We start from the raw sequence: 11,037 nt of genomic DNA on the forward strand, positions 1-11,037 counted from the left end.
GCCCCAAAATGCTTCCTTGCGGTACGCATTTTGCAATAGAAAGAAACGGTGACTTGTAGATGCCTAGGTACACGCATTGCTGACGGTTGTGTAAGTATGAGTTTAGCAAGTCCGAAGCCTTTCCCTGAATACCACATGCAGATAATTTTTTTATTAAGATATCATGGTCCAGGCAATCAAAAGCTCGACTGAAGTCAATAAAGAGACCTACAGTGTATAGTTTTTTCTCAATGTTATCTCTTATGTGTTCTTTAAGTGTGAGTAGCGCGGTTTCCGTGGATCGACCACTACGAAAACCAAATTGTGCATCAGATGGAATATTTTTGTCAGAAAAGAAATTTTCCATGCGATGATAGATCACTTTCTCTAGGCCCTTAGAAAAAACTGGAAGAACAGATATTGGTCTGTAGTTCGACACTGTTGATTTATCCCCCCCTTTATGTATTACAGATACCCTTGCTTTCTTCATCTCAGTGGGAAATACACCTAATGCTATGGCTAGATTATGAATATGAACTAGTGCGGGGGCAATGTGTTCTATGACGTATTTAACTGGTTTGATCTGCATGTCATTGATGTCCAAAGCTTTGCTATTGTTCAGGTTCATAAATGTTCGATAAATTTCATTTATATCGGTTGGATGAAGAAAAAGGCTTCCAATAACATTGTTTTGAACACATTCGGACACTTCGATAAACGGCCGAGCATGTGTCTGAATTGTGGTGTTGACAAAGTACGCGTTAAATTGATTAGCTATGTCACTACCCATTACCTCGCGACCATTTACCAGGATTTCGTCGGGTGTGAAATGATTTCGTCCCCGCCCCAAAACCCGGTTTATAGCTTTCCACGCACTATCCGGGTGCCTGTTATCAATATCTGCGAACAGGGAATGATAATAAGCAGCCTTTGCTCGTCTTAGTTCTTTGTTGAGTAGATTACGCTGCTTCTTGAATTCCTGCAGCGTCGTCGGCAGTCTTGTTCGCAAGAATGCGTGATACAGTTTGTTTTTTCGTTTGATCATTCTTATGTGAGCTCGTGTTACCCAAGGCTTTCTCATTTTCTTGGATTGCGTGAAGGTTGTGAACGGAAAGTGCCTATTGTAAATGGCGAGAAACGTTTTCATAAACTCAGAATAGGCGTCATTTGCCGAATTCATATCATAAACAAATGACCAATCACAAGCGCTTATTTCGCGTTTAAACGATTCTAAAGCCGTCGCAGACACAACCTGGGTTTGATAGACTCAGAGTGATGCTTCTTGTTTTTTGTTTTGTTATCATATATCATAAAAACTGGACAATGATCACTTAGGCTTGATGCGATAGTACCGGCAGAAAAAACTACAGTTTCAACGTTTGTAATCAACAGGTCAAGGGCAGACGAACTGGTTGCTGTGACGCGTGTAGGTGTTTTGATTAGGTTTAGAAGTCCAACTGAACTAAGTGTAGTGCAAAATTCGGTGACTGTTGCACTATCTTCTAAGACGTTTATATTGAAGTCACCGGCACAAACAAGGCGGAAACCATTGTCGGACACATGGTCTAAGATATTTTCGAAGAAATGCAGAAATTGTGAGATATTGCCTTGTGGTGGCCGGTATACAGCAACCATGATGTCTTTGTCGTATTTGAGTGCCACTATCTCGTAGTCATTTGTGACTACTGAAAATTTCGAAACTAATTCACAGTGCATGTTTTCTTCTACGTAAATAGCGACTCCCCCTCCTCGCCGATCGGGACGGTTCATAAAGAAGTTGTTGTAACCCGGAAGTTGAAGCATTTTACAACCATCACTATACCACGTCTCTGTAATCATGACAACATTATATCGGAAGGAAAACTGGCTTAAAAAATTGTAAATTTCTTCTTCTTTGTTAGTAGCGGAGCGTACATTAAAGTGTATTAAGGAATGTTGTTTTAAATTTTGATGTCCGAAACATTCTGGCAAAACGAACTGTCGGTAAGCCGACTGATCCATTATTACTGCGGTAAGGCGGTTTCGGATTAACTTTACACACTAAAAATTTTTACGCCCAAAAGGGTGCTTCAGCTTGTCGCCGCAGGAGCACCCTAAAAACTGAATATTTTACGCCCTTTAGGGTGCTTGGGTTTTGTCGCCGCAGGAGCACCCTCTGTGAAGCACCCCAGAAGACAGGTGCCTTATAAACACCCTTTTCCGCCTAAAAGTATCCTAGGGTGCTACTTAGCACCCCAATCTGTAGGAGCATCTTCTGCAAAAGCACCCACCTAAAGGGGTACAAAACGGGTGCGTCATCCTCGGTTCACAGGTGCAGCAGGTGTGAGACCACATATTGCACAATATCACACACGATTATGGTATGAAACATTCGTGCTTTCCAAGCTCGGTTCTGTGAGACATTCCATTGAAGCTCAACATCAGCTGATAATTTCCTTGAACTTGTGTCACCGATTGTTAAAACATCAATTTAAAAAGTCAGGAGCCACATCTCAGTACAGTTATAACTTTAGAGGTAGTTGATTACCCAAAACTTCGTAAAAAACCAATTATATGTTCACTTTGCCGAACTGCAGTACACATCCTTCGAGATTCACTGCAGAGCCTAACCATGCTGTGCAGTGAAAGCAATTAGGTGTGCAACACTTCAACCACACAAAACTTCCTTGAACCATAAAACCCTTGGCTTCTTAGTATTGCATCAAACTTCCAATCAAGGTAGCTACCTGCAATGTTTAGTGCCTTATTCTTGAGCTGAGCAGGAAGGTTCAATATCAAGGAAGACCAAATGCAAAATGTATAGTTTCCTCCGTAATGCGGCTCATAATATAGTTCCCTCCGTACTGTGGCTCATAATCTACTTATAAAAGTTGGGTACCCAAGCCATTTATTTTCGTTTGCATTATTCTTTTTGCTTTACAGAAAAATATTCATATGGTACAGCACTTGCAAGGTTTGGTGGTATTTGGAGTTTTATAAACATACCTTTAGACTAAATGACCCCACATAGCAATAACAAGAACTGCAAACATCACAGAACAATGCATACAAGTTCCCTGGTGAAGCCCATGGTTGAAATGTAATGCCATTGTTCAGAAAACATTATTTTATCATGAGGCTAGCTTGTACATGGTGCCTTGCATTATGTCCCTGCCGGTGGATGTGGGGTCATTTGTCACTGTTGCAAATGAAAAGCCAACAGCCAGGGCCCATTAGTTTTGGCTAGTATTACGAGGTGCCTCACGGTAAGCATTCTACGTCGATAGACTTTTTTAGAGTTGACTAGAACTGAAATCAGCAAAAGATTCTCTACAAAACATTCATTCTATCCGCAGCTTTAGGGTTTGCTAATTTCCATAGTTGGGTTTCTTCTGCCTTTCTTAACAACATTTTTCTTTTGATAAGAAGGTGCACAACCAAAAGCAAAAAGCTTTTCTGTAAACCTTTGGTAGCTATATAATTGTTACAAAATATTTTACTCTAAATATGGCAGCTTAAACTGAGAATATTTGCATTTAAAAACATTAAAATAAGTTTAAATTGATCATAAATTTTTAGCTGTTTTTACGCAAAACTGTACATGGGATATGAAGTGCACCACAAGAGGGCTTTGGATTAGCTTTAGCAAATTTGGGACATTTAAGGTGCACTGAAATCTCTACACATGCGCTTTTTCACTTTCTGTATCCACCAGGAAAATGGCTGCCAATTTAGACAGCGATTCTAAATAGTAGTTGACGTGCATTTTAAAATAATCACAAACATTATAGCCACAAAATTAATTTTTACAAGTTGTAGACATTGCCCGTTACACCAGACATTGGACTACACTGTCAAGAGCTTTGACATCTACAATGACGTCTACAAAGCAGGCTTATACTGGTAGAATGTTTCATACCATAATTACTGTGTGTTCAGAGCTCACGTGTGAAGTATGGATACTGCTGCTTCAGCAAGAACCGAGGATGAGCACCCTTCCTGGTTCTGAAAAAAAATAACAGAGGAAATGCCTTAAGCAGGATTCTGAAACGGGGTTGAATGAAACAAGAATGAACAAGAAATTCTTTCAAAACATGTAAAGCAATGCAAACAAATATTTATTTCAACCTATTTCTACAGAAGACCACCTCATGAAGACTGGTGGTGGGGTATTGGCTCAAAAAAAAAAGCAGAGAGCACTTATACAAATGCTACAGGGAGCCTTCGCAGCCAACAATTGTTTGAACACACCTAAACTAATCCCTGTTCAACAAACTCATAAAAAATGTTTGAATGCATAAAAAACCAGTGGTAAACACAGGAAACAGTTAAAACAGAATGACGGCACAAGTTTGTCCTGTCGTTCTCTTCTGTGTCCTGGGTTTTCCTATGGTTTTTCATCCATTCAAACATGTACCAGCTAGCCCAGTCCAACGCCTTAATATCATAAAAATATGGATAGTCAATCCTTACACAAAGTTGAAAAAAAAAAGAAAGTATAAAGTAGGTGACAAAATTAAAACGACAGCAAATTGGTTGGCTTTTAATTTTAAATGATAATATAAAAAATAATGGCATGAATGAAAGTAAGCAGCACGCGAAGTACCTTGTTGCTAGCCCGACATTCCACTTTGAAGCAAAATGTCCGCTTTCAACACTACATAGGCTAAACATGCAATGAGGCATTCCTTTAGGCACACAAAATATACCATAATTGTTAAAAAAGCTACGAATTAGTTGAAAAAACCTGACCACGACAAATTGGAATTAGTGACTAGATACAGTTTCAGAAATACACAGCGACATCATATAAAAATATATGGTTCCCATACAAAGATTGATCATAACAAAAATTCAGGACATTTATCAGACTGGCATCAATGTGCAAAGCAGCTTAATGAAGGAAGACGGTTTTCACTAAAAACATGTTAATATTGGGAGCTCATGTGCTTCCCTGCAAGTTGGGTGTGTAAACCCACTGACATCTTAACTAACCCGCCTGAATCATCACTTGATAGACATTGAGGAATTTTACGAATTGGTTTATTGTAGCCAGCTGTCTAGTTTATTTCCCTATTTTTCTTGGCATTTCGTGTCTAATTCTAAATTTGGTGACTAGATAGCTTTTACTATGGTCATGCACTGGTGACAACGAATATTTGATTTTACTTTAAAAAATTTCAGTTTTGTTTTATTGCTCACCAGCCAACGATCTGAAATATCAGAGGTGCTTAAAACGTATGTTGGCATTTCCTTCCTGCAGTGTAGTACAACTAATCATGACTTTTACCATAATTTGTTCACAAATCGTAATATGTGGAAAGTATTCAGCTTAATGAAAATGTCATTTCAGAAGCATGCACAATCAACAAGGCCTCAATGACTGTCATGACGTGGTCCACTTGTTTCTGTCACAAATAACCTGAGTGCAGACACATTCCACCGAAGACGAAGGTAACATGCCCTCTTGGGTGATGAATATTTAAAAAGCCTTACGAGTAAATTTGCTGCTGAGCACGTGAAATTGTGGCATTAAAACAAAAGATCCCTCTGCGGCATCTTTCACTTGGAGGAGCGCTTGACCACAAACTTTGAGAAGCTGGAAAATGCTCCATGAACCGCTCCAGCCAGCAGAAACGATGCAGGACACAAGTTGGTAGGCGGACCGTTGGCATCCTGCGATTGTGAAGATATTTCTGTTTAGTAGATGCTCTTCTTTTTGTACCACTGTTTATTTCACCTTTAACAGCTGAACTCCTTAACGTTCGCATAATAAAATGCTGCAATGCGGAACAGTTAGCAGGGTTACCTCAATTTTGCTTTTCTACAAATTAACACAATGTAGGTAATCTGCACACAACTACAATCAAACTACAATTTTCACCTACTTCACTGCTAACATCAGCGTTTGACTGCTCAAGCACAAATACAGGTTAGACATGTGAGCAATCTGCTAAACGTATCCCCACAAACTGAACAATCAGGCATCAGAAATCGGCAAGGAAGGAGGTGTCACGTTTAAATGGCACTTTTTTTGTTCAAAACATAAACAACACCTGGAAGCTTGAAGCGTGAGAGGGGGTCTTTCACGCTGACAATGTCAGAACATAGCTTGCTAGTGGGCACCTGCACGATGTGCACAATGTGTTTCTTGAAAATGCGTGCGAAAGTTTGATTGATGTGTAGGACGAGAATTGCAGCACGTTTTGACACAGGCCTTGTGGACGCTTCTGCCTGCTAATGTCAATGTGGATTCTTGCTAGTCGCCCTCTTCGCTTCTTTCTGAATATAATGCTTTAGGCATTATATTCAGGACAACGACTGCATCAAAACGTGCAGCAATTACCTACGTCCCACACATCGGCGAAACTCTCGCACACATTTTCAAGACACGCAGTGCATACATTGTGCATGTGCCCACTAGCAAGCTGCGTTCTGACATTGTCAGCGTGAGAGACCCCCTCTCACGCTCCAAGCTTCCGGGTATTGTTTATTAGATTCCATGCGCTGAATGCAAATCAGTGTACATTGGCGAAATGGGCAATCTGCACAGAAGATTAATGCAGCACTGGAACGAAGTGAACAAGGGCCATGCAAAAACAAGTCCACTGGCAGAGCACCGTGAGAGGACGGGACACGTGGTCGACTGGAACAAGACAAAATTACTGACAACTGAGTGCAATCTATCTTCTCGATTACTGCTCGAGTCCCTCATTGTTCAGACGACGCCCAACATTATCAACATAATGGATGGCAATCTGCACCATATCTATGCAAACTCATTGCGCCGCGTAATGCCCAATATATAGCTTCGTTTTCCACGACACATGCTCACCGTGAACAAGCAACAAACCGTTAAATGGCTTTCTTGACTTGGTCAGTGACCTACGTTTCATCACTGCAATAATGCTTTTACCTGCCTACACGGCATTCCGTCAAACACTGGACTACACCACATGAGCCATTGGCGTTCTTAACCTGCACCAGAGTATATAACCTTTCCCTACTGCTATGAGATAGACCCATAAACGCACTTCAATATGGCCTTTATATTTAGCTCTTGGAAACATTATGTATAATTTTACCTTTAAGTTGCACCTGCTACAGCAGCTGGTACTATACCAAAAACATGAAAAAAAAAAAACGGTGGTTTAACACGCCAAAGCTACACTTGGGATATGGGGAGCACTGTAGGGGAAGGCTTCGCATTAATTTTGACCATCTGGGTATTTTTGTGCGCATCGAAATCTCCAAACACGGGCGTCTTTACGTGTTGCCTCCATCTGAAAAGCGGCTACACCAAGTGGTATCTAACCGACATTCGCCTCCACAGCACACCACCCTAGCCACGGCAGTGGGTTAAACATATGAAATAAAGCGAGTTTTGGAGTGCAAATGAAAATATTAATCACACGTCTTATTTTCCCAATCGATGTACCTTTTGAAATCCACCATGCAATCCCCCTTCCCCTACCGGCCTACCAAAACACCTTTGTCTCAAGAGGTAATCAGGCTGTTGTTAATGAAGTAAGTATTTACAATCCGAGACTTGCCACCGTTAAAGTCATGCACTTTGTTTTAGAGATAAGCGACATTAGCCATTTGCAGCACCAGGAGTTAATTGTGTTAAGATCAGATTGAAAGCATTGACGGTAGTAGTTGAAAGAAATTGTGTGATAAATTACAACATCATCTGCAAATAGACTTACATGGGAGGATATGCAACATGGAAGATAGACCAAGCAACCTGCCTGGGGGGACAACAAAGTGGCACGAGCAAAAGAAGTATATAGTTATTAGAAGTAAACTGCATTTGAGAAGAATGAAAATCTTTTGCTCAAGTGAGGACATTAGGGTGAAGTTTGAGAAGTAGTCTGTGGTGTGCAATGCGATTGAATGCTTTAGAAAAATCGAGAAAAACTACCGCAGTTTGTAAGCCTGTGTCAATGGATCAATGTAGATTGTGAACAAATCCTGAAAGTTGTGTTTCTCAAGTAACCCTTGTGAAAACCGTGGTGATACTCGAATGTGATATTGTGATTTTATAAATAATTAGCGACCTGAGAGTGGATGAAATGTTTCCTGACCTTGCATATGGTGCTTGTTACGGAAATTTAATGGTGAAGTACCGTCTCCTGATTTAAAGACTAGTGCTACCTCGACTATCTTCCAACCATTGAGATTAGTGCCTGTCATGAGAGACTGCGAAAAAAGCGCTGTCAGAATTCTACAGACTGCGGGATGCACTTTTCGGTATAGTATGATTATTACCAGTATGATCTGAAGTAGACCAGTTTGTATTGCAAGTTTAAAACCATATCGAAAGATCCTAAATGTTTGCTTGGCTTGATTACATACAAATACTTGCTTCAAAGTCAGTTCAATTTCTCTTCTTGCCCTTTAGTCGTCAGCCCCAGATTCTCTTCAATATCTCTGCTAAGCAATGACACGCTCCATACGCACAGCACTGCTTCATGAAAATGTTTCAAATAATCAGAGGCCACAGCACTGCTAACAGGTATACATCATGGCAAGTTCCACAACATGCAATAACTAACCTGAAAATACATAATCGGTGGGTGCACCGATATGGCAGCAGTGCCTGGACCGATGTGTCGAGCAAATGCGCTGACTTCTGAACGGGTGGTCCAAGCGGCCAGATGATGGATAAATGACCATTCCTGGCGGCAAAGCGTACGGAGCACCAACGAAAGGCCAGGCAGTACTTGGGTACAGCAGGTGCAGTGTCGGTTGGCCAAGGGAGGCCCTGGCAAAGCCTTTGAAACTGGACTGGAAGGCAGCTGACCCAGGACAGCCAGCAGCAGCACCTGCAGGTGCATAATCTGTGAGTGTGCTGACACTTGTTGAAATACAAGAAGAGCACACACAAAGCACGAATGCTTACATCAAGTAGATTTTTGATCGTTTAAAGACAGTAACCTCCAAGGCACTAATAAGAACATTCCCGGAACACCCCAAGTGAAATTTAGGTCACAGTAAGAATGTATTTATTAGACCCGCAGGTACTGTGAGTGGGGTATGCATGATATATGCAAAGCTAGCTACTGAGCTAATTTGCATGGAACGCATGCTAGCAGCTCATCTGTATCCCTTGCTTTCAATCGGAACTGGTGTGTGATAGTTGAGGCTCCTCCATTTCAATGTCTGACTTGTATCTGCACGTTCAATTCTCCAATATAAATCGAGTTGAGTGAGTGCCTACAGCTTTCTTGTTAGTCTCTGTATGGCCTGCGGTTTTGCGAAAATGAGAACTTGCGAATTGGCTCAATTTTCTGCACTAATTTAAACAATATGCCTCTGATATCAAGCCCCAGACTTCCCGAGAGCTACTCTGACTCATGTTATTTCTTGGTATACCGCGGGTATTCACGAGGGAGGACTAATCACAGCGTTGTGCCACTCACACGAAATTGCGACTGCGATCTGCAACCGCAAAGGCACTGTTTGAGAGACACATAAACAAACGCCCCGGTGTTAAAGAGCCTTGCGTAATGTGAAATTATTAGCAGCCGTGTACCATAGCGCGAGCATCGTAGCCAAGGTCTAGCTTCAGCGTAAATTGATGCTGACTTCTGCGGAAACGGTGGACTGGGCGCCAAACAAGTATACTAACTCACGTAGGCTCTCAGAGCAAACGAGATGGGGGTCTAGCGAATTACTGACCCATAAACACCAGAACTCATTCCAACCAAATACAGAATAATAAAAAATGCGTACTTACCCGAGCAAAAACGATGTTTCCAACGTAAAATTCTCCTTCACTGTCGTCTTCATCTCGCGGACACACGAACACGCTTTGTTCTGATGCAATGTCATCCACTTTTGACGCGCAGTATTTTATCCGGCGATGATCGTTCTTCCGGGGTCCCCATGTTCAACACACGCGTAGGTTAGAAGGGTAGACATCACTCATAAAGCTTCTATAACTATGATTTAAGCTTGAAATAGATAAAACAGATTAAATCACGCCACCAACCACTCGGCACAAAACGCCATGAAAAAACACACACAAAAGTGAGAGATAGTTGCCAGACTTCAAATTCAGCACCTCTATGTTTGACGAAAATTGTGTTACTACTGTAATGTTGGTAATTATCTTTCTGCTTTCAAAGTCTGAAATGTGTTTATAACTTAAATTTAAGTTTTTTAAACACAAAAAGTGAATACACATAAAGTAATTGACATATATACTGATATTGTAAAGAGGTTTGACGTTTGTTTTGGTTTTGTTTTCACGGCGGGCTTCTCAAGAGAGAACGTGCGAGAAAACGAGCTACTTTGGGTTTAGGAAGAGGGCGGTAAATGTCGGCGTGATAGAAAGCAAGGAACAGGTGCTTACCCTGGTCGTTAAAAAAGGAGCTAATGAAACCCTCACGTAAAAAGAAAGAAAAAAAAAAAAGTTTGACGAGGAATCGAACCATTGACCTACAAGACACTAAACGGACGCGTTAACAAACAGCTATGTCGGCGGGCGGCGTTCGAGGTGCCTAAAACAACTCTATACTTACGTAAGTTGTCAACGAATATTGTTGCTTGTGTCTAGTCATCGCCTCCTTTAACGATGGTCTAGTTTATGCTGCATTTTTGAAATTCTGGCTGTCCTAACGCTTGTTTCTCACGCACCGGTCTTGCAGACGAGGCCGCATTGCTAGCGCTGCAAGCGATTGAGCCAAAGCTCCATTATTTGACTCAAGAAAAGCTATCGCAGTCAACCCGACCTTTTCTGCGCAAGCCACGGCAGCCACGAAATAAATGGAATGTGCCGTTAGAATTATGGCGTTGATAACGCTTGTTTGACCGGCACCGTCTTGCAGACAAGCAACGTCGCTCTAATACTACAAGCGATGTCACTCCTGGCATGTCAGGCGCATCAAACCCATCGTGTAAAACGACTGCTAACAGTGCGAAAACCTCTGAGTTTGTAACAAGTGGGGATTTGCGGTGGCGGCGAGGTAATAGGTACAGCAAGCAGGTAGGCAGAACAGCAGCGTAGGGTTACAACCTTTCCCAGAAAAAAAAAAACGGGCCTTCCGGGGGGGGGGGGGGGGGGGGGAGGGG

General features: G+C 41.7%; 1 long non-coding RNA gene across 1 annotated transcript; it reads right to left on the minus strand.

The window, feature by feature from the left end:
• Positions 1-4,072: 4,072 nt before the first annotated feature.
• LOC144166163 (uncharacterized) lies at positions 4,073-10,237 on the minus strand. Its single transcript, XR_013321605.1, has 3 exons — positions 9,701-10,237; positions 8,517-8,786; positions 4,073-5,634 (listed from the first exon to the last, which is right to left on the minus strand). It is a non-coding gene; the product is annotated as an uncharacterized LOC144166163 (long non-coding RNA).
• Between the last annotated feature and the right edge of the window lie 800 nt (positions 10,238-11,037).

The sequence above is a fragment of the Haemaphysalis longicornis genome, unplaced genomic scaffold, assembly GCF_048455015.1.
Source record: "Haemaphysalis longicornis isolate Haplotype H1 unplaced genomic scaffold, Haemaphysalis longicornis Haplotype H1 scaffold_16, whole genome shotgun sequence".
Taxonomy (NCBI): Eukaryota; Metazoa; Arthropoda; class Arachnida; order Ixodida; family Ixodidae; genus Haemaphysalis; species Haemaphysalis longicornis.